The sequence below is a fragment of the Odontomachus brunneus genome, unplaced genomic scaffold (assembly GCF_010583005.1).
Source record: "Odontomachus brunneus isolate Ranch 3 - 2012 unplaced genomic scaffold, Obru_v1 Obru_scaffold_104, whole genome shotgun sequence".
Classification (NCBI taxonomy): domain Eukaryota; kingdom Metazoa; phylum Arthropoda; class Insecta; order Hymenoptera; family Formicidae; genus Odontomachus; species Odontomachus brunneus.
This window is the reverse complement of record NW_022639554.1, coordinates 960966-988490: the sequence shown is the minus strand read 5'-3', so window position 1 is coordinate 988490 and position 27525 is coordinate 960966.

The following is a 27525-nucleotide window of genomic DNA, read 5'->3' as shown; positions in this document are numbered from 1 at the left end:
GAGAGAGAGAGAGAGAGAGAGAGAGAGAGAGAGAGAGAGAGAGAGAGACTCCCCGATGGATCGTGCCGGGCGTAAACCTGGCTGCGGCACGTACTCGCGTTCGCGCATTCGTTGGTCCCGCTTATGAATGTCCGTTTAACACGCCAACTGTCGCTTCGACCGCGTCGATTGCACGGGAGCTTGAGGGAATTATAAGGAAAATGAGTTTGTTTAGAACTCACTGCGATAGTTGCGCTACGTATAAATTAAAATATTGTCTAACTGCTTGCACAATTAGGAAAAAGATTGGCTACTCTCCAGAGTTGAGATATTTGAAACTAAAATTGACGCCTTTTGTACGCGCTCTTTGAGAGGTCGCGGCTAGCGTTATTTTTAATTTGTTCTTAATTTCTTGTAAACTATACGGAAAGAGACATTTAAGTTCGTGGAATTGAATGGGGACCAGGCGAAAAACTCGCTGACGAGAAATAATATCTCTGTTACTCTGACTGGAAACATTCGTCGGAATATTCAGCTGGTCCTCAAGTAACAAAAAACCCCGTTACACTAAAATTGTTCTTCTCCGTGTAAAATTTCAACAAAAACTTGTTATGATATTAAGATGGATGGTATTAATATATTATACACAAATTTCAGAATTATCAACCGTTCTGTCTGAAAAATGCAGCAGTGAGAAAACAGAGAAATTAGCTGACGAGCAAAACAGATAGCCAAATATTGTTTCAAAGCAACAATGCTAAATACATAAAATTATCAAATAAAGAGTAAAGTAAATAAAGAGTAAGCAAATAAAAGAGTAAAGTAAATAAAGAGTAAAGTGAATAAAGAGTAAGTATCAAATAAATATAAGATCAGACCATAAATGTTGACCTGAGAGTCTTGTAAATAACGCAAGTAAGTCTTAGCTTGATTGCTCGTCGATAACCCTAATATATTATAAGATAAAATATATTCTCTTCTTTTAGACCGCCGTGTACATAGAGATTCGAAACGAAATTAAAAAATATTTATATGAAAAATTTCTTTTAATTTAATTATGCATCGATTGGGAGACTATAATCATGCTAATTACCAATAATCATCACGGCATTTAATGTGTTAATGTGCTAACACTATTGCTATCGACGCGACGTCGTCGCCTTCGTGGTAGAGAAAGGAAAAAGTATAAGACCGGAAATTAGTCGTAAAATTAGGAAAACATTCGAAAAAGTGTCACAGCGCTGCTGTCACACGAGTTCCTCGTCGTGGATCTAATGAGGCGAGAGAAGATAACGGAACAAGCCTCGACCCTTTTTTCAGATAGCGGAGCGTACCAGCTTCAGTTTCATTTCCTGTGGAGATAACGGGAAATCATATCGTAGGCAATGATAATCGCACATCCTGCAGACACGACAGACCAGATATGGTAATAGACTATTAATTAGACGATAATTACGCCGTACGATAACGGGAGCCTAAGTGATGTCAGGCACGGGTTGTGGGCGTTTGTTTCCTCCGGGGAACATTCTGATAAATTTGTAACGAGATAGACAACGTCGGGGAAAGGTAGGGAGTAATTAAGAGCAATTCAGAGCAAAAAAGTAAATTGCTATATGGAGTTTTACGATCGAGTCGGTGCTGTGAATTATTGTTTATCAGATTTTCGCTACACATTGCGTTATATACGTCTTACCACTATAATTATATATAGATAAAGTACATACTGCATTCAACTAAATGTTACTTGTTTCATACATTTCGTAAGTTTTTATATCCGCAAATCTATCATAAGCATCAAACTTATTCAAATAGTTTCTGAATCCTAGTAAGTTTAGCATTTCAATCAAGAGTATTGAATTTAAACAAAAATTTGGCTTATTTACTGCAATAGAGTCGAGCTAACTTTTTCCTAAATATAGTTTTATAACATTCTTGTAAAGAGCATAAATTCTTCTTTTGAATGATAAATAATAAGATGAACTTTTCTAGAATATCTCATGAGTATTCATTAAGACTATTATCAAGAAGAAATATTCTATGTTAAACATATATGACAATCAACAGAAAACTAGAAAGTCAATAGAAACCAATGCAAAACTTAAATTACGAAACTCATTCAATTATTAAAATAAAATTAAAAAGAAAAATAGAGGATTAAACGGTCCCCTTTAAGACTTTTATTAATAGTAGTTAAAACCTATCCCTTGGATTTAGAGTTTTTTTATTTTAATCGTATATGCGACGTTACGTTTTATATAATCGTGATTCAGCTAGAAAACTCACATCTATCTAGATTCGAATCTGAATATCTCAGCTAACGCAAGTTTCAAGTAACGACTACTGATACACGTTTAAGGCCGGTATTTATAGTTGAATCTTATATTGAAGATCATATTAAGTTTATCTTTAGATGCTGTACGAATCGTTTCATTGGCTACGCATCTGAAGATAAGCTTAAAACGATCTTAAATATAAGATTAGACCATGAATTCTGGCCTAAGACTTGTATTAATGACTACTCGTTTTTTAAAACCTATATCTCCCTAATGTGAAGTGCTCAGATTTTTATTTAGAGTTACGCCCAGATATCAGTGGAATTATGTTATTTATGTGATATTTATATCTGTAATCGTGTTCAACCGAGAAACTCTCATCTAATTCTGTATTCAAATCTGAACATCTCACTTGAGACGAGTTTCAAAAGTAACGACTATTAGTACAGGTCTAAAGAATCGTCCATAATGCGGTCACACAGGCAGGTTTTTTAAAGTCGTAATATTAGTCTGTGAATCGTGTATCTATTTTCTTTGCGTGCATTCGCGAAAAATGAGAAGTTTTATTGAATTCGCCAATAAAGGAAATACATACATGATCGATTCGCAGATTAGTGTTACGACTTTAAAACGCAACGGCGACCGCATTGTAGACGATTCCTAAGAATCGTTTTGGTTGTCACTTCAACTTCTTTTTCAGTGGAAGAAAGACTTGAGAAATAACTTCACTCCGAATTTATTCTTATTGAGAGGACATTACTAAGGCGAAATGCGGGAATCTTTGGAACACGGTTCAAACCTTAAGATAGATACGAGACTAATATTCTGCCCAACAAACGCCCATAATCCATGGCTGACATCACTTAAGCTCCCGTTATCATACGGCATAATTGTCTAATATGAATTGCAACTCCTTAGCTTTAATTTTTCGAGTGTAAGGAAAGGAATAGCCGCGACGGCATGTGTCATCCACCGGCTCGAGTGCTTTTCATTCAACGTGATCACGAATGTTTTGGCTGGCGAGAAAGAATCGGCCGGCCAGAGATCGATCGACCGGCCGATTGGCAAGACGGCAAAACACGGGACACGTTGAAATGAGGCTCCTCTCCTCCACCGCGAAAGAAATGGTGACTTAGCGGCGGATGATTAATCATGAAACAATGCCCGGTGCGCCATCGACGGAAGGCCGGCCGGCCAGCGCTGCGAAGTCGCCACCGGCTCGGCGTCGACTACCTGGAAGGCCGCCAATTAATCACGAATCCGCGATGCACGCCGTGTGTACCTAACTCGATGGACCCGAGTTAGGACCGCCATAAACAAAACGCGTCCTACGGACGACCACGGGCGCCTGAGGCGGACCTGAAATATCACCTAGGTGTGACTGACATCGCTGATGAGCGAAGTTGGCAGGAAGGAAGTCTCGCACGGCGCGCAAAACGTCGCGAGACGTCGCTTTTCGCGACGAGCGGCGCGAGAGGCGTCCGGGTTGAACACTCGTCGCGAAGCTGCGAGAGGCGGAAATTGTGTGTATCGCGATGCGATCTTCTTTTAAGAAATAAGAATCGCAATAAATACGATTCACAATTGTGTATCGCAAATATGATTTTAAATCGCGCGCAAATTTTTATCGCAAACACGACTTTTAATCATAAGGGAAGTTGGGGGAAACGTAATGTTTAAATAAACGTTAAATATATTAAAACTAAATAAATCAACTGTCTCTTCATACTGCGTCAAAATATTTTTTGAAATGTTCACTATAAGAAAACACAAATTTTACTATGAAAGAATAATTAAAAATAAAAGCATAATGAGGTTAAATGATGTTTTCTTAAAAACATCATTTAACTTCATTATGTTTTCTACGCGGGACAAAATGGGAGACATTTTATAAAGTTTGTTTATTTCCAAATTATTAATTTTTAAACGTCTTTAAAAGTGACTTATTAAGGCATGCGATATATATATATATATATATATATATATATATATATATATATATATATATATATATATATATATATATATATATATATATATATATATATATATATATATATATATATATATATATATATATATATATATATATATATATATATATATATATATATATATATATATATATATATATATATATATATATATATATATATATATATATATATATATATATATATATATATATATATATATATATATATATATATATATATATATATATATACATATATATAAGGGTGTATTATTGCACGTTTAATTAATTATAATTATTTCTTGACATTTTTTTCATAAAACAATAAGACTACCCTTTTTATTACTTTTTTCTACTAAAATATTAATGACAATCAATATTAAGTGCAGCAATCTTTAGTAACCTTTTGAAATATATACAAGAATATATATAAAAATCATATATAAGAAGAAATAACGCAACTAACTATATATAAATATATAAAAACTATATATGAGAAAATATATATTAAATAAAAAAATATAAACTATATATATGAATAACGTAAATAACTTAACATTTTAAGGATGTTATAACGGCATAATTTTATTATTCCTCTAAATGTATAAGTTTGGATAAATATCATAGATTGTCGCGCGATATTTGCACAGATATCTAACTAAAATGACGAGTAATTTTAAATTGCAGGCGCGATTTCGCGATTATGTCCAATTACGTATTGCATTGCGATTCAAGAAAAGAAAATCGCAGTGCTTGCAATATATCGTAAGATCGCACGTCCCTACCTTTAATAACCTTTTTCTCACAGTCACTGCTCCTTCTTGCTCGTTGATTCTATAAATTTTTCCCAACTTCCATAATTTCGATGAACAGGATACTCAATCAGAGCGTCAGTTAATAAAAATGTCATCAGTCCATCCCATATAACATAACAGCGCGGCGCGAGTCATAAGAACAAAATCGACCGCAACATCCTAGCAATTCTCGTAACAGACGCATTATATAATTTCAACTCCGAGCGTGAACTCCACGCGCTTTCTTTCGCGAGCGCAGCGAACGCTGCATTCTCTATGCACCGTTATCCGGAGCGCGCGCACGCGCGCGATGCAGCTCTTACGCGGAATCGCGTGTCAGAGCTCGGTCACCCCTCGTAGTCGAGATCGTCGTCACCGCCGTCGTCGTTTAAAGGACAAGGGGTAAGGCTCGGCGCGTGGTCTCGCGGTGCAGCCGCGATGATAAATGAACAATTCCGCGAGATGGTATCGCTAATTGCACGTGGCCGACAACAATGGTGTGATTGTCTTAGACGGTCGGCTAGCTGAGGAAGAGAGAAAGAGAGAGAGAGAGAGAGAACCTGCCCCTTTCCACCCTTTTTTTCCCTCACCCTCCGTTCGATCGCTCTCCTCCCGCATCTCGTGCTGTTGCTCTCCGCGCTTTCTCGCCGCGCGAGAAGTCTCCTGAACGGTGCGCGTTCCCGTGTATCTGTGTAGGTGCCATTATGATCGCGTCCGTGTGGCAAGGTGGGCGCCAAACTTTTAAATCGACGCCTCCGCAATCAAATTACAGACCGGGACACGGGACGCAGCGCCCATGCATTATTTATGGATCATGCCGCGTGCCTCATATCGAGGCGATATTTCTCTCTCTCTCTCTCCCTCTCTCTCTCTCTTTTGTACGTAGGGCATAATGGGCGGATGGGGGCGAGAAGGGGGGATGAGAGGGTGGCGGCTGCGGAGGAGGAGCCCCGGGAGATAGTTGCGAGAGCATATAGGTGTTGATAATTCGATGGCATTATGGAAATGCTAACGAGATTCCTGAATCGCGCGACTCGCTCGCTCGCTCGCCGCAGAATTAAAGCGCGTCGGGGGAGGAGGGGGCTGGTGAGGGTGACGAGGGAGGCAGGGGCTGCTGACGGAGTTGGCGATTAAGCAAACTTTGCTCCTGGATGTAGCGTGTACGTGCCCGGAAAAAAATCGAACCCGCGGAGAGTACGAACGAGAGCGCGTACGTTGCATTTCCCCCTTTTCGCCCTCCGCTCTTTTTTCCATTTTTTTCCCCGACAGGAGGATTATCGCGTATTCGAGAAATTAATTCCCGGGTCCAGCGCAGTGGCGCGAGGCGCGGTCTCGTTCAACGGGATTATTCTGTGTACAGAAAATAAAAAAGAGAGAAAAAAAGAATTGGCACATCGGAATCCACGAAGCGTCGTTGCTCGATCAAATAATCTATGGAATATTTCCTGCGCGTGAAGTTCTTGGGGAGTGCCCCGCGGGGTAATTGAAATCGCTCATTTCCACATGAACTTAGCCGGCACGAGGAAAGCACGCAATATCTGAGACAATATTTCTCTAACTTTTATCGAAGCTGACGTCAAAATCGACGACGCGAATTATTATGTTATAAAAATAGATCAGTCGAAATAAATCGAATGAAACAATCTCCATTTCAGGGTTGTGTATAAGAAACTGATTTTTTCGACAAAATTAATATGATATTCTAATAATTAAATAAAAAGAATTCAAATAAACGTTGTGTTATTGAAAATCAAACGACAACAAAAGTAATTATAAAAATAGATCAATCGAAATAATGTGAATTGCTAATTAATCGATTTCAGTTTCGAGGTTGTGTATGACGAATTAATTCTTTCGGCAAAACTATATAATGTGCTAATAATTAAATAAAAAGAATTAAAATTAACGTCATTGAAAATCGATGACAGAAATAATTAAAAATATAAATCAGTCAAAATAATGCGAATCGAATAAAACAATTTTAATTTCAGGGGATTATGTACGGCAAACTAATTTTTTCAGCAAAATTATATGATGTTCTAGTAATTAAATAAAAAGAATTAAAATAAATACATGACGTTATAGAAAATTGACAGCAAAAATAATTATAAAAATAGGTCAATCGAAATAATGTGAATCGAATAAAACGATCTTAATTTCATGATTGTAAATGATAAAATTTTTCACGAAAATTATAATATTCTAATAATTAAGTAAAAAGTATTAAAATAAATAAAAGAAATAAATTTCGATGTAGAAATTAATTTTCTTGTACGAGACAAGTTCAAAGTTTAATTTAATGAGATAATCACAAATCATATCTATTATAGCAGCTATAATAACGGAAATAACATCTGTATCATATATGACAACTGCGTTTTAGCTTCATTAACTTTTCACTGTTAACTAAACGTTGAAACTGAAATTTTTACTTAAGATTGTAAATCTGATTTGAATTTTTCTTCGAATTGACTCGAGTGCATTCCGCGCAATAAAATTACCTTAAAGAGATGCCGAAGCTGAAAACTTTACCGACAAAATATTGATATTTCTCTGCAAAGTTTACATCGTATTAGTTGTACAGAATTACGAATGCTTTTACGCAATGAAAGTACGTGCAAAAATAAATAGGAGCATTACTCAATATGTGATGAAAACGTAAAAAGAATTTTAAATGTAAAATCTCAAGCTATTAGCATAATATTTGCTTGATCCAAAAGTCCCGCAACTTGTACGTATTGAAAGTATGGATGCTCCAAACAGAAAAATTTTGAAGAACATTGCTGTACTTTCGCATTTAAATTCGGAAGCTTAAGAATATTCGAAAAGTTTGTAGAAAGATTTCTACACTGAGAGAAAAATGTATGATATTTGGAACTATAATGGCATAGTAAAAAGATTATAGTTAGAAATATAATTTTTATAGTAAATGTTACCATAATATTTGTAATATTTACAATATAAGCATAGTATAACTGACTCGTGTAAAATTTTTACCAAGAATTATAATTATTTGAAATACAAAATATAGTAAGGTAGCAAATATTGAATGATAAGAGAAATTAACTATTTTATATAGTCAATACAATTGGAATATTTGGCAAATATAGGTACATGTAACTATATTCCCAAAAGGTGCTTTACTATATATATATATATAGTAGAGTAATAAGATGGACTATAAATTTGTGTTCATTCTACTATATCTTTATATTTAGATGAACTATAAATACATATTTGAGGCTAAAACGAACTATAAAATATAGTGAGATTATAGTTATTTCAACTATTTTTTTCTCTCAGTGTACATATGCGTGGTTAAATTAAATTTCCCGCTGAATATGTCAAAACAAAGCGATATACATTCACGTAAGTTCTATATGTATGCGCAAGAAATACGAAAAGGATATCGTGATTGTGTCCTTAACATACCCTAACGATCGTCCCTGCGTTATCAACATTGTTCCAGTTCGTCATTGACTTCAGCATCTCCTTAAGGGGATGTTCGAACTCGAACAATATCGATAATGCAGAGACGATCGTCACTAACATAATCACGCTATCCTTTTCGTATTTCTTGTACATATAGAACTTACATGAATGTGTGTTGCTTTGTTTTACCATACTCAACGGAAAACCTAACCATATATGTGTAGAAATCTTTCTGCAAACTTTTTCGATATTTTTAAGCTTCTAAATGCAGATGCGAAGGTAGAGCAATGTTCTTCAAAATTTTTCTGTTTGAAGCATCCACACTTTCAGTATGTACAAGCTGCGGAACTTTTGGATTAGGCAAATATTACGCTAACTGACAGCTTGAGATTTTACATTAAAAATTTTTTGTTCGTTTTCAACACATATCGAGCAATGCTATTTATTTTTGCACATACTTTCATTGCGTAAAAGCATTTGTAATTCTGTGCAACCAATACGACGTAAACTTTGCAGAAAAATGTCAGTATTCTGTCGGTAAAGTTTTTAGCTTCAGCACCCCCTTAAAGCTTGATTCTTTCTTACCCAATTCTCCTCTTTAACGCACATCGTCGATTCCGATGGGCGATTCTAGTCGACGACTAATCCGCGACCGACTCAAGAATCAAGCAAGGGATTCACCGGCGAGAGAAAGAGTGGGCGGAACACGCTTTTACATCCCGGACGATTAGCCGGCAATTATTCGTGCGCGAGTCAGCGGATCACGTGCGGATGCTTAAGCGTGTTTAACTATTATCGTCGGCGTTCGCATGACAGGAATATCCCGGCCGGGTCGGTGCCACCCAGGTCGAAGCGCGCAGGGAAAGGTGGCAGGGCGAGAGAGGAGGCAGGGTCCTCTCGTCCTCGCGAATATGCGCGCTGCCGCGCTAGCACCGCGCGACGCATACTTACCGTCGCGGGTCTCGCATTATTATGGCACGTTAGCAATAAGGCACGGACGGCTGTATTTCACACCACGAGCACCTTCGATCTCGCCCGCAGGCATTCTCGGAACGTCCGCGCCACGCCGGGAGATTATTTCAATTATTTAACGGCCGGCCCGATCTCCCGAGCGTTTCTCTCTTTTTCTCTCTCTCTCGCTCGCTCTCGCGCTCTCTCCACCTTCTCTCCACCCCCCGCGATGATCCCGGAATCGTAATTCAGGTGTTAACGATCTCGTAGAAATCACCGTGACGGCACGCCGTGACGGGACTGCCGACGAGACTTTACACACCGCGCTGTCCTACTTCCTTGTTACGTTTGAGCGATGACTTCCTTCGTTAATTTACTGTTGATTTTTCTTTTCCCGAACGAAAGCGTAGAGGCGTTCCTTGGGATACAGCTTCGTGAGAAATGAGCCTGAAATCATTCTTTTTTTCGAAGGTAAGAGTCAGTGAAGGAGTATCTCGAGTACTACTTGATGGGTGTTGGATATTAACCGATTAAAATGTTAGTTGATTAAAATAATTGGCAAATTAATAATCAAAATTAACCAACTGTTATATATAAAATTACGAATAAGTTAATTGGCGAAATTAATTATCGATAAAACTTCGGTTTAAATGATTGTGAACTGTTTAATAAGTGATTTCACTAATCAATTGAATTATTTGTGATTACATCTATGATTTGATTGAGTTTTAAACGATTAATACCCAATACTCTGACCTGGGTACTCGAATATTTCTCAAATTACTCGCGTAGTTGAGATTGAAATACTAGTGTATTTGCGCTAAATTGCATTAGTGGTAGTATTGTAGAACGAATAAATGATTTCCACATTTAAAAATAATTGTATACTGAGAAAAAAGCGAATGAGTTAATGAGATTTTGCTGAAACGAATAAAATTCGCTTGAGCAAACGTTTAGTCGATTGAACGAATTAAATCGTTGCTACGACGAGTTGTATCAATTGATCCCGTGATTGCGATTTGGTCAATAACTCTATCAATCTCTATATAGTCAACGAAAAACAGTTGACCGCTGATTTTATTAACCCAATCGTCTTTTCTTCAGTGTAGGATTACACCTATATACAAAGTAACTTATATTCTTTTCTGCAATTTTGTGGGAACATAGAACGGATTGAGGTGAACATAAAAGTTCCATACCGTTTTACGATATTTACAACAACAATCGAGATATTAATTAAAGAAAATTGGTGAATGATTGCTCGCGATATGAGATGAGATGCAATGGCGGTATGTGTGTGCTGTTGTGGGCATTAGATCAAATTGAACAAAAGAGCCTTTTATCATTTTGCAAATAACCAGATTTTTAATTATCATAAGAATATCAGTTTCGTGTAAAAATTAATTTGAAATTTTAGAATGTTAGCCTTAATTAAAAATGACATCTTAATATTATAAAATAAAGAGAGTAATTTAAAATTTTATGGGACAGAGTACCCAAATATTCATTTTAGAGTTAATATAGCCACTGATGTAGTTTAACGCAAATCAATATTTCAGGCTTCAATCGGCTTAATTTTTTATTATATGTCTAAGAATCTCATACAGTACTTTTGATATTTTTTTCTTTTGGGAGAAGAAGAAGAAAAAAGAGCAGCACGCGACAGTGCTCGCAGTATTCTGGATCAATAGGACGCGCGCTGGCAAAAGCTGCGATCGTAAGGTCGCGTCGCCGAGCAATTAGCGGCTCATTAGGCTTCCAGACACGTTTTATCGCCTATATTTTCACCTCCCGCGAGGTGCGGACGGTGGCGCAAGATGAAGGTGCAATCGCGACGAGAGCCGGATGGAATTCCAGTCTCGTTGCCGCTACGTGGGTGTCTCCGCTCCTTTTTGCCATAAGCATTCTTTCTACCGCGTCGACCTGGCCGCTCGTAGAAAATCGCGCGTTCTAAAACGCGTTAGAGCGCGTGGATGCCAGCACGCTCCGAAGACGCCGCCGTAATCGATTCCTCGAACGCCCGGGCCGCGCCAATGACGCTGTCAAACGGTGACGTCGAACCACCCCCGTTCTTTTAGTTGCGAGGTATTTCGAAGTGGAACAATCGCCGGGATATTTGCAATTAATTTTTGAAAATATCGCAAAACGCCGAAATGTGAAATATTTTGATTTTATCCATTTTGCGAATACTTTCCTACATAATTGGCAAATGAATTGCAATATTATTTAATTTGTGTAATGCACGAATATCCAGTTACGTATTCTTATTATTATTTTCTCTTATTTATTCTTAAAGTTATTTTATTTATACAACTATCCAAGTAGAAACATCCCAGGGAAAAACTGATTACTGGTCAGTAACTAGACAGTTTTTACTGGCTAGAATTAATTAGACAGTTACTGTTTTAAAACTTGGCAGAAAATACTGGCTACTTTTTTATGGCCAATTACTAGTCAGAAACTAGACTTGAAAAATTAGTAAGTAAATACTGGATAGTTTCTGTCCATTAAAAACTCTGAAAATACTGTTCAATATTTTTGGGCCAGTTATTTGTTAGAAGCTATATAAGAAAAATGGTAAGGAAATGCTGTGCCTTTTCTGTTTAGCAAAAAATCGGAAATTACTGACGAATTTTTTTGAAATAGTTCCTGGCCAAAATAAAATAAAATATTATATTAAAGATGAAAAAAATTTTTTTAAATAAAATAAAAATAAAAATTATAAAAATTTAATTTTAATAAAATTATTGTTTCGATACATATATAGTTAAATTATTTATAACTATTAATAAACTGAAAAAAATAGATACTGACCAGAAACCGATAAAAAAATGCTTATAAAATAGTCAAAAACTATATAGAAACTAATAAAAAACTGCTTAGAAACTGCTAATAAATAGGTGCTGATCAAAATCTAGTTAAAAACTGATCTGAAACTGATCTTGAACTGTCTAGTTCAACTGTTCAGTTTTTGACGAAATGAGCGTCGACCAAAGCAGTCAATTTTTAGCTACGAAAACTGGCTAAAAATTAGCTAGTTATCAAAAATTTCTGGATAGTTACTGGTCAGAAACTGGATAAATTTCTATTCGGGTAAAGGTGAACTCAACAAAAAGTAGAACTTTATGAAATATCTAATTTTTATATTAAAATATGTCAAAATATAATATGAAATATTCCGTGGAATATTCACTTTCCGTTGACTTTATAAAATGTGTAATGTTATTAAAAATTATTTTTTGGTTGTAAGTATCCGGGTTTATATTGACAGCATTACATTGAGAAGAAAAATATTTGAAAATTTATTGGTAGAATATAAAGTTTATTTACAGAAATAAGTTTTATTTCACAGAAATAAACTTCGTATCCCATAAATAAATTTTCAAATATTCTTTTTCTCAGTTGAATTGCAATATGTCTCTTTTCAATACATCAAGTAGTACTTGAGATATCTTTGAATACCTAAAAGTGACAGCATTATACAGAAAAAAAAAATATGCTTGCTTGAAATATCTCTGTTTTTTATATGTTAATTTTCAAATAAGATTACATAACGTTAAATAAAGATAAGTTACTCGTATCAATGCATTTTATAAATCTAACAAAGAAAAATATATTCTTATTATTGAAAAATATTTTTCATGAATGAAAAGTACAAAATATTAGATTAAGAGTATGATGTTTGAAATGTCGGAAGAAGATGTCATTATTATAAAAAAATATATTGTATTTCTTATGAGATTGTTATGATACTCAAAATTATAACATTATCGTAATTCAACAATTTAAAATTCTTCTACCAAAATTATATGTCATTGCTTATATGTGAAACAATGATTGTTAATTTAAGTATATTAGTTTTAAGTGTAATATCCGTTTTTTCTGTGTAGCCACACTTTAAATGGCACACGCAATAATAAATAAATCTAGAAAAGTAGGAAGTCACAGGCACTCTCGACTATTATTACGATCCTCACGTGAATCGTAAGGTAAATGTACCAATGCCCGAACATGTACCAATTTCCGGACATTGTTATTATTTTTATATTTGAATATGAATATTTCAACTTTTAACGTACAATACATATATATTGGTATACATACATTTAATATTTATATTTAATGTACGTTGAAAGATGAAATATTTAGAGAAATATTCAAAATAATAAGAGAGCCCGGAATCAGGTACATGTCCGGGCATTGGGACATTTACCTTAAGTGTTAATAATTTAAGATTTTAGGTCTACTAGGTTCGTCTAAGTGCGCCGCACTTTTCACTAACGCGGCTGAGCGCTCACGGGGCTCGCGTATTACCGATGGTAATCTCGCTGGCTTGGAAAATCATCGTGCCACGCCCGACTCCGTGTGCACTCCGCAGGCAAATCAGAAAATTAGATCTCGCCCAACCCCCACTCACCCTCCGGAAAAGCACGGCGAGAAAGCGGGTCGATCGGCAGGAAGCGACCCGGACCCGACCCTAGTGGGCCTCTTAACTCCGGAGTCAAAACTCGGCGTTTCGATGCGGCCCATTGTCGCATCAAACGAGATTAAGCGACGCTCTTTCAGATCGGCCGCTCGGCCGCGCGAGAAGCGCGCGCGGACCCAAAAAATAAATATTTTGAGGGCCCATTGTTGTGTGTTGTCGAGGTCGCGCGAGCGCAGATGCGAAATAATCGTCGGCGCGCATCGAACGATCTGCACGACAAAAGGGTGAGGCGGGGTGGATGGAAGACAGGGTGGAATCGGGGGGAATCTCGTGGTTTTCGGATAATGCACTGCTACTCGATATCGAGGCAGTGCGACGAGGATTTCGCGGTTTTTGATTCTGAATGGAGACCCGACCGAGGATTGAAACGTCAGTCCGGCCCGGCATTGTGCGCTAATGTTGGTTTTACGAGCGGCACACCTCGTGACTTCGCCGAAGAGCGGGGCTCTGTCCACCGAGGCGGAAGTTAGGGGAAGCTTTCTCAGCGAAAGAAGCGCGAGCGAGGGAAGTTGGAAAAGTCGTCGTCGCGACGACCTCTTCGAGTGTCATTACTCAACGCGGGGACTCGCGCGCGTGGGGGAACAGTTGGAAGTTTTTTTTTATGAACTTCGGGGCAGCTCGATATATAAAACACACACATTTTGTTTTTGTAAACGTTTCCACGGAAGCTCAAAATTATTTCAACTATACGGAAAAACGATATTTTTGTTTGGAGAATATCTCGATTTCTGACATATTAATCTTCAAATATTAGCGAATTATATAGCGTTAAATGAAGATAAGTTATGAATGTTAAGTGACACATTATTTAATATGAAATGGTTGTTCTTTTATGCATCAATATAATTTTGTTTGAAAAATTTTACAGTCTTAATTTTCAATATAATATTGTAATTTTATATAAATATTATAATAATAATAGTCTTATAAGAAGTACAATATGATTATTTTGAAGATAATTATATTTTCTTCTGACATTTAACAATATCATATTTTAAATTCAATATTGTTTTGGTTTTCCACTCATTTTTAAATAATAAGAACGTACGTTTTTTTTGTTGAATCGTATAAAATATGTTCTTGCAAGTAACTTATTTTTATTTTCACGGAAGCTCAAAATTATTTCAACTGGTACACGGAAAAACGATATTTTTGTTTGGAGAATATCTCGATTTCTGACATATTAATCTTCAAATATTAGCGAATTATATAGCGTTAAATGAAGATAAGTTATGAATGTTAAGTGACACATTATTTAATATGAAATAATTGTTCTTTTATGCACCGATATATAATTTTGTTTGAAGAATTTTACAGTCTTAATTTTCAATATAATATTGTAATTTTATCTAAATATTATAATAATAATAGTCTTATAAGAAGTACAATATGATTATTTTGAAGATAATTATATTTTCTTCTGACATTTAACAATATCATATTTTAAATTCAATATTGTTTTGGTTTTCCACTCATTTTTAAATAATAAGAACGTACGTTTTTTTTCGTTGAATCGTATAAAATATGTTCTTACAAGTAACTTATTTTTATTTAACGTTGTATAATCTCATTTGAAAATTAACATATTAAAAATAAAAATATTTTTTAAATCAGAATGTTTTTTTTCTATGTAAAGATATTTAGCCTAATAAGAGTGTAATTCATTTATATACAATATATTTTATACGATTCAACAAAGAAAAATATATTCTTATTATTCAAAACTAATTTTTATTAGTGGAAAATATAAAATATTGGATTGAGAGTATAATATTTTTAAATATTGGAAGAATGTCGGAGGATCATAAAAATAATCATATTGTATTTCTTATGAGACCATTACAATATTCAAGCAAAATTATAACATTGTTAAAATGTAAGTTTTGAAAATCCTTTTAACAAACTTACATAGATATTGTGATTTATATATGAAATAAAGATTGTCAATTTGCGTGTATTACTCTTGAATAGATATCAATTTTTTCCTGTGTACTTGTTGCTGTTAATCACATGTTAAACATTATTATTTTTTCGTGAATTAAATTATTGCACCCAGAATCTGACGTCTGACATCTGAGTCTTATTGGTCCGAATGTTTTATATATGATTAAATACCAAAGAGCCTTACAAGTATTTACTTGAGATCTTTGTATCTCAGTCTCAAAGAGATTATCCGAATATCTCTAAACGTGTTAACTTTTAGAAATTCACGTGCATTATTAAGAGAACTAATTCAGAAACGTGATCTGAATTTTTCACCGCTTCGATAAGGATATTCTCGTAACAAAGCAATTTTAAAAGGCGAAATCCTTCCAGTTGGTCCCAGTGGGTGGCGCGTATTATCGCTAATTTCGGAGTTTTTCGGCGTTATAGGCTCTTCTCACCGCTGAGAATTGCTCGGGCGAAAAAGGAACGAGAGGAAGAAAAGGGACGACGTTTAGGTCAGTCGTCGTTTGACGTGGGGATCGGTTACCATCGGTTCACCTGGTGGTCTTTGCTCCTGCAGCACCTCTAATCTAATCCGACAGGCCACTGATACAACAGACTCGGATTAACTGGCGTTTTGTACTGGTTAGCCTACCGATTTCGGGACCAGTGGTATCTTCCAACTTCAGGAATCCCTCTGTCTTCCTTTTTTTCGCTTCGATGATCATGTTAAGCCACAATTTTGTGAGCCAATACGCGGGATGTTTTTGTGTACGGTGTAAAACATGCAGTTGCGCGAGACATAAAATTTGCAATTAATTTATAGTTAATTATGCATGGGGAAAATTTTACATAGTAAAACTCTCTTATATGGAATTATATATATCTATATTAATATCTATACTAAAATGAACAAATATTTATTTGGTGTAATAATATATTTACTTAAATCAAAATCCTTTTATTTAAACAAACAATTGTTTTTACAAAAAATTAGGATTTTAAGAAAATGTATATTTTCTTACTTGAAAAATATTTTATATTAGTATATAAAAATATGTCATTAGTACTCACCGAATAAATATTTTTTTATTTCTTAGATATTTTTTTCTCTTACACACAATGTATAGAATGTAATAAAGCAATAAATCTGCAGTAATTTATTATCCTTAAATAAAATAGAGCAAAAAGAAGATTTCTTTTATCATCCTTTCATTTTATACATGTTATTTATATTTTAAGAACTAAAATATGCTATAAAAAATTTACTATATTTCTGTATAGCGAAATTTAATGTACTGTGAAAAATTTTATGTTGAATTTAAAATATTTTACACATCTTAATTTACCCACTTTAACTGTTGTGTTAATTTAACACAAGACAAATATGTAAACAAATAACACAAATAATATGTAGAAAATTGTCAAAAATTTAACACTTGAACACACACTATTGTGTTAATATAATATTTAGGAATAATGAATATGAACTTAGCGCAGAATAGCCGAAATAACACAACGACAATATGTTAAATTAACACAAAGGTGTGTTAAAAATTTCTACATGTATCGGTTTCAATACTTACACAAAATGTTTTTTACCGTGTACGTTCCTTAGCAAGATATACCTTATTGACAATCTATTTTTGCATTATTAGAAGTATAATAAAATTATATTACTAATAAAAATATAATAAAATTGAAAGAATTTATATGAAAAAGCTACAATCTTTCCGTATGCACATTACTTAATTTTAATTATATTTGTTATTGCGTAAATTAAGTTTTTAGATTAAGAAGAATATTTTTATTATTTTTATTATTTTTAATATTTTTATTATTGAGTGGACTCTCTCTCTCTCTCTCTCTCTCTTTCTCTCTAATTGTAGGAAGAAACGAGAGATTCGCTAAATAACGATCGAAAATATATCATTTAGTTAAAAAGAGAGAAACATCCTGCATTCGGGCGCGGTGACAGGCGAGCTAGCTTTTTCAAGAACGTGCCCAAAGGTAGGAGGCGACATTTCAAATTCAGGAGTGGTCACTCTGTCGAGGTATGTAAACAAGAGCTGGCCAACGTGACCGCCATGGTCGATCGATCTATCGATCGGCCGCAAGGCAGGATCGTTTTCGCGGAACGATAAAACGCAAGCAATGACTCGATCGCATGATTAGACGCCCCGTGGAATATCTCTTTGTGCACGCTTCTGCGATTTACGTTCATCCTTCACGAGAGAGATTCCCGTGCGTTGACCCCAAACAGGATCCTGGGATCTCTGTGGATCGATCGCGCCGATCGGTGGAAGGATCGAGGCCCGTCCAAATGACCCTTTCTCACGTGGCCTTCCGACGCCCATTTCGCGTTGTAAGATGCACACTTGGTGGGTTAGGGGGCTCATTTGCGCGTTACTCGATGAATCTCGCTTGAATCGACTACTCCGCTCTCTAAAGTATAATCAGTGTATTCTTCACTAAAATGATGCCACACTTATAACTGGTGGTTCTGCTATAAGTGCAGCAATCAACAGCTTAAAATCTCGCTGAAAGGATCAGTTAACAGCGTGGCGACTGCTCCTATTAATCTTAGACTACTAGTCTTTTTTCCAATGATGACTAATGTTCGCCTTTTTGGCGATCATCTCTCAATTATTTGTTTCCAGACCCTTTCTGATAAACAACAGGGAATTAGGGAAACAGGGAATAAAGAAAAGGAAAATAGTAAACAATTATATTAAATGTATAAATGGGACAATAAAGTGGAATTGTAATAAAGTGGAAGGAATAGTTTTTAAAACATAGCCGTGTTAAAAAGACAGGTATTAGAAGTCTAGGGTTAATGACAGTTTGCAAAACACAGACAGTGTTATTGTACACAATCGTATGAAAGCCATTAATTCATCGTCGCATACGCAAATAGGTGGGTTTCGCACGTATAATGAATTTGTGTACTACAGATTCCTTAGTGAATTCCTCCACTGACCAAAATCAGCGAGATACAAAATGAGTAGTAAAGTGTGAGTATTTCCATTGAAAACATTATGAATCCAAGTGTGTTGTTTTCAAACGCATAAGCATGTAATTTGGCCAAAGATCTTTTTACACGTTTTAAATTGAGTCATTTAACACGTTTCAGGGGATGCTGAAGCTGAAAACTTTACCGACAGAACACTGATATTTTTCTGCAAAGTTTACGCTGGTTACACAGAATTACAAATGCTTTAACGCAATGACAGTACGTGCAAAAATAAATAGGAGTATTGCTCGATATGTGACGAAAATGAAGAAAAATTTTTGTAATGTAAATTTTAATGTAAAATCTCAAGTCTGTCAGTGAGCGTAATATTTGCCTAACCCAAAAGTTCCGCAGCTTGTACATACCGAAAGTGTGGATGCTCCAAACAGAAAAATTTTGAACAACATTGCTCTACCTTCGCATCTGCAGTTGGAAGCTTAAGAATATCAAAAAAGTTTGTCAAAAGATTTCTACACATGTATGGTTAGATTTTCCGTTGAATATGGTAAAACAAAGCAACACACATTCGTATAATTTCTGTATATACAAGAAATACGAAAAGGATAGCGTGATTATATTAGTGACGATCGTCTCTGTCTTATCGACATTGTTCGAGTTCGTCATCGATTCCAGCATCCCCTTAAGGGGATATATGTGTATAAATGTGTAGAAATCTTTCTGAAAACTTTTTCGATATTTTTAAGCTTCCAAATGCGAAGGTAGAACAATGTTGTTCAAAATTTTTCTGTTTGGAGCATCCACACTTTCAGCATATACAAGCTGCGGAGCTTTTGGATTAAGCAAATATTACGCTGACAGCTTGAAATTTTACATTAAAATTTTTTTGTTCGTTTTTGTCATCGAGCAATGTTCTTATTTATTTTTGCATGTATTTTCATTGTGTAAAAGCATTTATAATTCTGTGTAACCAACGTAAACTTTGAAGAAAAATGTCAGTGTTCTGTCGGTAAAGTTTTCAGCTTCAGCATGCTCTTAAGACGTGTAAATTACGATTTAATATGTTTAAACGAGTTAAATGAGGTCACATAAAATGTCATAAGAAACATATAAAAAAGGATTCGAGCAAAATAAACCGAGCAAGACTTGGATTATTGACGAAATACTCCCCTTACCGATTAGAAACATTTTTACTGATTCACTTTAAGAGAGGTGCAAGCATACGTCTCGCGTGTGCACGTACGTTTTTCAAAGAAAAACCGTGTAAAAAATCGACATTCCGCACACTATGCTAGTTATTCCGGAATAACACGCGATAGCACCGTTAGCGGAACGATAAGTCGCGTTAATGTTTGCGAATATGCCGGATAAACTGGCTGGAACTTGTGAAAGAGTGAAATACTTCACGGTAGGATGATTCTCGCAAAAACGTGCGTCCTGCGGTCCTAAAGAACGCACCGGGACGATCATCGTGACTCGGATTTCACAGAAATTTTCCTTTGTATACGTAGAATACAGTGCTCATTCTCGTAGGGATAATCGAATTAGGACTTCTCGTCGGAGGGAGGGGGAGGGCTTAAAACGACGCCCCCCTGCGGATCTTTTCCCGATCGTTTCTCTTTTCACGACCTTTGATTCTTTTTTCTGTGGTGCGATTATCCTTGTTCAGTTGCTTTCGAAATTTCGTTCGGCTTCAGCAGAATGTTCTCCGGGGACTTTTAAACTCGACTTTTACGGGTTCGTCCTCGTGCCTTAAAAGTCGATGCGGCAAGAGGCGAAGAGAAAGAGTGCGAGAGAAAGAGAGAGAAAGAGGAGACAGAAAGTTTCGAAAATATTTTATCTCTGCAGATCGCCGGTGTCGCGGCTATTAAAAGTTATTACTCGCACTAGTGAATTATTGGCCACGCTGTACTGTCGGATAATACGTTTTCGTTAAGAAGGATGAGGATGGGGATTATGTCTCTCAAAAATAATTAAAAGATTCTGAAAAAATCATAGATTACTCTGCATGATAGTGAGCCTAAAGCAAAAGTTATTCCACCTTGCCCCAAGTAGAAATATCTCAGGGAAAAACTGATTACTAGCCAATAACTAGACAGTTTTTACTAACTAGGATTAATTAGACTGTTAATGTTTTGAAACTTGGCAGAAATACTGGCTATTTTTTCATGGCCAATTATTAGTCAGAAACTAGACATGAAAAAATAGTAAATAAATATTGGACAGTTTCTATCCATTAAAAACTCTGAAAATACTATTCAGTATTTCTTGGGTATTTTTCGTCAGAAACTATGCAAGAAAAATAATAAGTAAATATTCGATAGTTTCTGCCCAGTAAAAGCTCTGAAAATACTGTTCAGTATTTTTGGGCCAATTATTTGTCAGAAACTATATAAGAAAAATGGTAAGGAAATGCTGTGCATTTTCTGTTCAATAAAAAATTGGAAATTACTGACGAATTTTTTTAAGATAGTTCCTTTTAAGATAGTTTCCAAAATAAAATAAAATATATTAAAAATGAAAAAAATGTTTTTAAATAAAAATTATAAAAATTTAATTTAATTATATATATATATATATATATAGTTAAATTATTTATAACTATTAATAAACTGAAAAAAATAGATACTGATCAGAAACCGATAAAAAATGCTGATAAAATAGTCAAAAACTACATAGAAACTAGCAAAAAATTGCTTAGAAACTGCTAATAAACAGGTTAGATACTGATAAAAATCTAGTTAAAAATTGATCTGAAACTGTCTAGTTCAACTGTCCAGTTTTTGACGAAGTGAGCGTCGACCAGTCAGTTTCTAGACAAGAAAAATGGCTAAAAACTAGCTAGTTACCGAAAATTCCTGGATAGTTACTGGTCAGAAACTGGATAAATTTCTACTCAAGGCAGTGTAAGCCCAACAAATATAATGGTGTGAAATAACGTATTATTGACGTTAGGGACGTCATTAATACATCGTTTTAGATCACCATGCTATTGGAAGTATTTTACTCGTGTTGTTATAGAAATATGTGAAGTTGCTATCTTTAGTAAAGTAAAAGATGATTGATAATGACAAAAATCTCGATTTCCGTGTGTTAATAAGTACTTTAAGTATCCAAACTAATATAAGTTTGAAATAATGATACAAGTAATATATAAGTAATGAAAAGTTTTATTGCAATTTAGAGGTAAAAGTTTAAAAGTCAGATATAATATAAAATAATGTATATAGACTATAAAAATGTGATGTTAAAATAAAAATATATTATTATTTAACTGTGATGTGTTTACACATATACACATTATTCACACGACACAATTGAGTAATACATTACATAAATATATATATGTAACGTTTACATAAAATGTTATATATATTATATATATAAAAAATATATAAAACATTATATATATATATAATGATTTTATAAAAAAATTGAAATATTAGTGTATTTATATTTTTAGTGATTTAGTGATGACAGAGACTATACGAATAATACATTCTGCTACGTACTTGAAAACTTTGCCGGTAAAATATTTTTTTTGCAGAATTTACATCGTATTTTGCTTGTATGGAATTGTAAATACTTTTGATATAAAAGTACATACAATAATAAAATGGAGCAATTTCTTAAAATGTGATGAAAACGATAAAAAATGTCAAAATTGATATTTTGAGCTGTCAGTGTAAATATTTGCACAACTTATTTGAATGTGTATTTGTTTCGTCCAAGAAGAATTCAAAGAATATTGCTGTATCTTTATAATAATGAATTAAGAAGCTTAGGAATATATGGAAAGTTTGAAGAAAGATTTCTAGATATGCGTGCTTATGTTTTCCACTAAATATAATAAAATAAAGCAGTACACATTTTTATACATGACTTGTACGTACAAGAAATACGAAAAGAACAATGTAATTGCCCACACAATACGTTTGTCTTTAAAATATCCACATAAAACGTTCCACTTTTTTCAGGTATCTTTTGAACGTCCGTGAGACATGCGTGTTGTGTGGACATGTTAGTGCTTATCAGACGTGACGTTTTGACGATCGCTTCTATTGTATGTTATCCACATTTTTGCGTCCTCTGAAACGCGTGACTTCTAAGTGTCGTCGAACTGAGTCCGACCCGCGAAACGCACTACGTAAAATCGATTACGAGGAAAGAATATGCAGAGGTCGCGATATTAACTATCGACGGCGCAATCCGACGCAATTGACGCCGTCACTTACGACAACAAACATAACACCATTTCGTAGGGTTTCTTTGGGAAATTAATGATGTCGGGCGCCAGTTCCGCAGGAACCTAAGAATGATCGATGACGTTGTAACAATTCACACGAAAGGTTTCTGTAAGTCTTTCTCCCTCTCTCTCTCTCTCTCTCTCTCTCTCTCTCTTTCTCCCTCCCTCCTTCTCTCTTTCTATGGAGATCATAAACCTCACGAAATTCCTTTCGCCGCTGTTGCCCCCACCGCCCCTCCCAAGCGATAGTTATATCCTTCAGAAGTCGAAATGGCAGCAACGCGATATCACGATAGCCTATTCAGAGGCGGACATTAGCGGCGCCGAAGAAGACGAAAAAAAAAAAGAAGAAAGAAAGAAAATAGAGAGGAGAGAATAAAATCGACGGAAGGAGGCTGCGCACGGGGTCGGGTTGTAAAGGTCGATAGACTCAACCGGGGTCGCGTCGCGACGCGACGCGACGGGACGCGCGCGTTACGGCAGCGGGCGCGTTATACAAACGTGTTACGTGTGTAAATAGCGGCCGATACCGGTCCAAAGCCGAGACATTATACGGGGGTTTCTCATTTTCTCCGGCTCCACCCGGGGGAACCGGGAGAGATGCTTATCGAAAAGCGAGGGCTTTGTGTTAAAGAGCCTAATTCCCAAATGAGTTATTACCTATAAAACGTGCGCGGCCCTTGAGTGGACGGTAATATTACCGGCGGTAATAAACGGGCATTTATGGGAGACCGGGCCTCCTCCACCTCCCCCCCCTCCCCGTGGTCCTCCTGCCCCTTCCCCTATACGTCCTCTGGTTCATCGGCTCCCCCTTCCGGGGGTCCTTCCAGAAGCGAGCGCGTTACACAACAGCGACGTGAATAAAACCTCGCGTCCGAGGCGGGTGGGATCCTCTCCTCTCCTCTCTTCTCCTCTCCATCCTCCTCCTCCTCCTCCTCTCAATCTCTTTCTTCCGCGGGCGACGTCGTCGAAACTTCTTTCCTCACGATCACGTTGTCATTGTCGCGAATTTAATTAATTAGCGGCCAACGATGTGGAGCACGGCGAAAGTCGCGGCCCGCGCGTTGCGACCCGAGAAAATCGCGCTCGCGGGCCCACCGTTCTCTCCCCCTCACCTCCCTCCCTCACCCCTTCTCCCGGGTAATTAACGCGCACGCTCCTTTTAAGGTGTGGCCGATATTGGCGCGCAACGCGAACGCACGGCATCTCCTCGCGCCCGAATTTGGAGAACGCATCCGCGAACTTGTGCGACTATATTTTGCGTAGTTTACACGGCGAGAATTTTGTAGTAACAAAAATGCTGACTCCGAGGAATGGATCGACATTCCGCAGTAATTTATTGTCCCTCCATTTTGTATGTGGTGTTTATATTTTGGGAACTGTGTGCCATTGAAAAATTTGCTGTTTCTAGCGAAATTTACTATTATGACTTCTCGTTGCCTCGTATTCCGTTCCGTTTGCAGTGACTTTTCCATTCGATATTTTATATGCCGCGTGACTTTTATTTCCTTGACCGATTATTTACAATTGTAATACTTTCGACTGAGAATGGCCACAAGAAATGACCAAAGTGTCCCGATACTTGGTGAGATTTATTACATATGTGCAGACAAGAATCCGGCTCTTATAGTCCATTTATCGATACACTCAGAAAAGTGCTATGTAAAAAATAAGAAATATTTATTCAACGGATACTTTAATAACATATTCGCTCTTGTACTAATATACAATATTTTTACATTGAAAAAGATTTCTTTCAAACGAGAAAATATATATTTTTCTAATATATACTCGTACACCGTTGCTATTTATAAAAGCAATTATCTATTCTATTTAAACAAGAGAATTTAAATTGAATTATATATTTAATTAGATATAATTATTTAGATTTTATTATTTTTAAATATGTCATTATAGTGAAGTATTTTCTATTTTCCAGATATTTTTTTGCTCTGTATATAATTTTGAAGTTTACTACATTCCTTAACAAGAGATACTTCCTCTTTCATTTCTTTCATCTTACTGACAGCCTGTTCCTGCACCGCTAGAAATATAGTAAACTTGAAAAGAATTTGTATGAAAAAAGACTATAATATTCTTTCTGTGTAAGATTAATAAGGCGAGTTTATTAAACGATACTGCGATTTAGGTATCTGTAAGTCGTTACCATCGCATTACGCTTTCTTTTTCTCTTAACATTTGTATGCCCTCCTCTTGGTCGTTTTAATAGGATAGAGCGGTGTATTAGAAAAGTACATTAGAGGTGCACACTCCTATCTTTGATCGTGAGAGCCTCGTCCACCGACGCTTGATTCTTTGCCGCGTGGAACTCGCATACAAAACTGGTCGCAATAAATATGACACCATTTCGGAAACCGTGCGCCTCATAATGAGCCTCTTTAGCTCGTTATTAAATTATAAATTATGACAATCTTATCCTCTCCATTTAATGAACCGGACGTTTTATATCGGGCCGTTAATTTCTCACCGACACCTAGTGGCCCACGAGATATTTCATGGGTCCCGAAAACTGGTTCGACCTATTCGCCGCTCGTCGAAGGAGCGAGAGGGGAGAAGCTCGAGTCATTTCAGCTACGTGTGTTTCTTACACGTCGATACGGAGAAATAAATTCAGTTCTTCCCGGATCGTGCCCTCGCCAGATTATAAGTTTGTTCTTATCATTATTATCGAATTTATATCACTGTAAGATGTGGTAACTTAATTGCGCCAGAATTTATCGTTGACAAACGCGCCGAATCTCGTTCATTAAGAACGGGTTTCGCACGCTTAACTGTCTGCCAACAGCAGCGCAGTACTAATGGTGTCAATTCCAGGTACTTCGATATCTCGAAATCTTTTAGATATTACATGGATACTCGAGCCTCCCGTATACTACCCGAATATTTCTCAAATTATCCGACTATTTAGATACTAAGTATTCCTGAAATTAGAAATATTCGGATATCTGTATACTCAAGAGTGTATTCGATTATATTTAATTTAATAAATATTTTTTCTTAATAATTTTTCAAGTATTCTATGTGTAAAAAAATATTAAAGTAAGGCCAAAAATGTACATATTTTACGAAATATCTTATTTTTGTATTAGAATAAATCAAAATGAAATATAAAATATTTGGCAAAGTATTCATTTTTCATTGGCCTCTCATTTTACCACTCCTATAATTTTATATTTTTAATTTTATCGTAAATTATTCTCATATTTTGATATTTTAGATATAGATTGACAAGCAGAGGGAATATATTTATGTAAAAAAAAACATGATTTCTCATCAAAAGAATTTTTTGGCACTAAAGGTACTCAAATACTCATGTAAAATCTGCGAGTTTGGGTATTTGGGAGTACTCAGAGGGGAAAAAGAAATCTTTAGTCTTTCCTTTAGATAAAATTTAGATTTAAATAAATATGTTATTAGTGCCGAATTATAGTTATTATTACGCACGAATATATATTTTTCCTCTCAATGAATGTCAAATGTAATGTGAATGTGAAATGTATTCTATATTATATAAAAAAAAACTGAAAAAGACATTTTTTCTAATTTATGCTGCTATGAGAGAAAAATGAATAATTTATCTTATAGTAATTATAAACTTATAGTAATTATAAACTTATAGTAATTTTTTATTTCAATTATATTTTCTGGCTATTCTAAGACGCAAATTGTTGTAGCAGCATGCATATAAAGTTAATATAATAATGTTATAGTGAAATAGAGAAATAGTTTTCTATATTGGTCTACTCTGTTTTATACTGTTTTATACTGGTTCTGTACTGGCCTGGTTGATCATAATTTATAATAATTATTTCTCTATATAATTAAATAGTTACAAACATTTGTTTCTCAGTATGACAGTATTAACCGGCACTCGTCGCGTTACGCTATTCTTCCGCATTATCCTGAAAGTACACGGAAAAAAGAGATGTAGTGCACCTAACAAAAAATATTTAGTTGTAAGCAAATAGTTGCGTCATTCTACATATCTTTGTATGATAGTTATATGTATGGTTGATTTGACTTACTTACTTTGGTATGTCAACTACATCAATGAAATTGATCTGGTGACGTGATCTGGTTGTGGCAACCAGAAATTAGTAAGGAGATCATTTTGCATAGACAAGCTAAATATCGATATAGTTGCATTAATCAATGCTATATTGCAAAGCAGCGATGTTAGAAAACAAAAGCAATTTACTACGCGCACAGCTAGAGATATATACATGTGAAAACTGGTTCTGATTGTATAAATATACATTTGTAGTTGCCGCGTAATGAGTCGCGTTTGTATTAACCATGTATTATCACTGCTGCAACATAAATAACTCAGCCATTGCTCTTTGGTTACAACAACCACATAAATAATTGTTCCGTATTTTACTATTGAATCTGGTTGGCACAACCAGATTTCTGTATGGATCAACCATATTGTTTTTTCCGTGCACATTTGCATTCGCTAACCACACTTCGT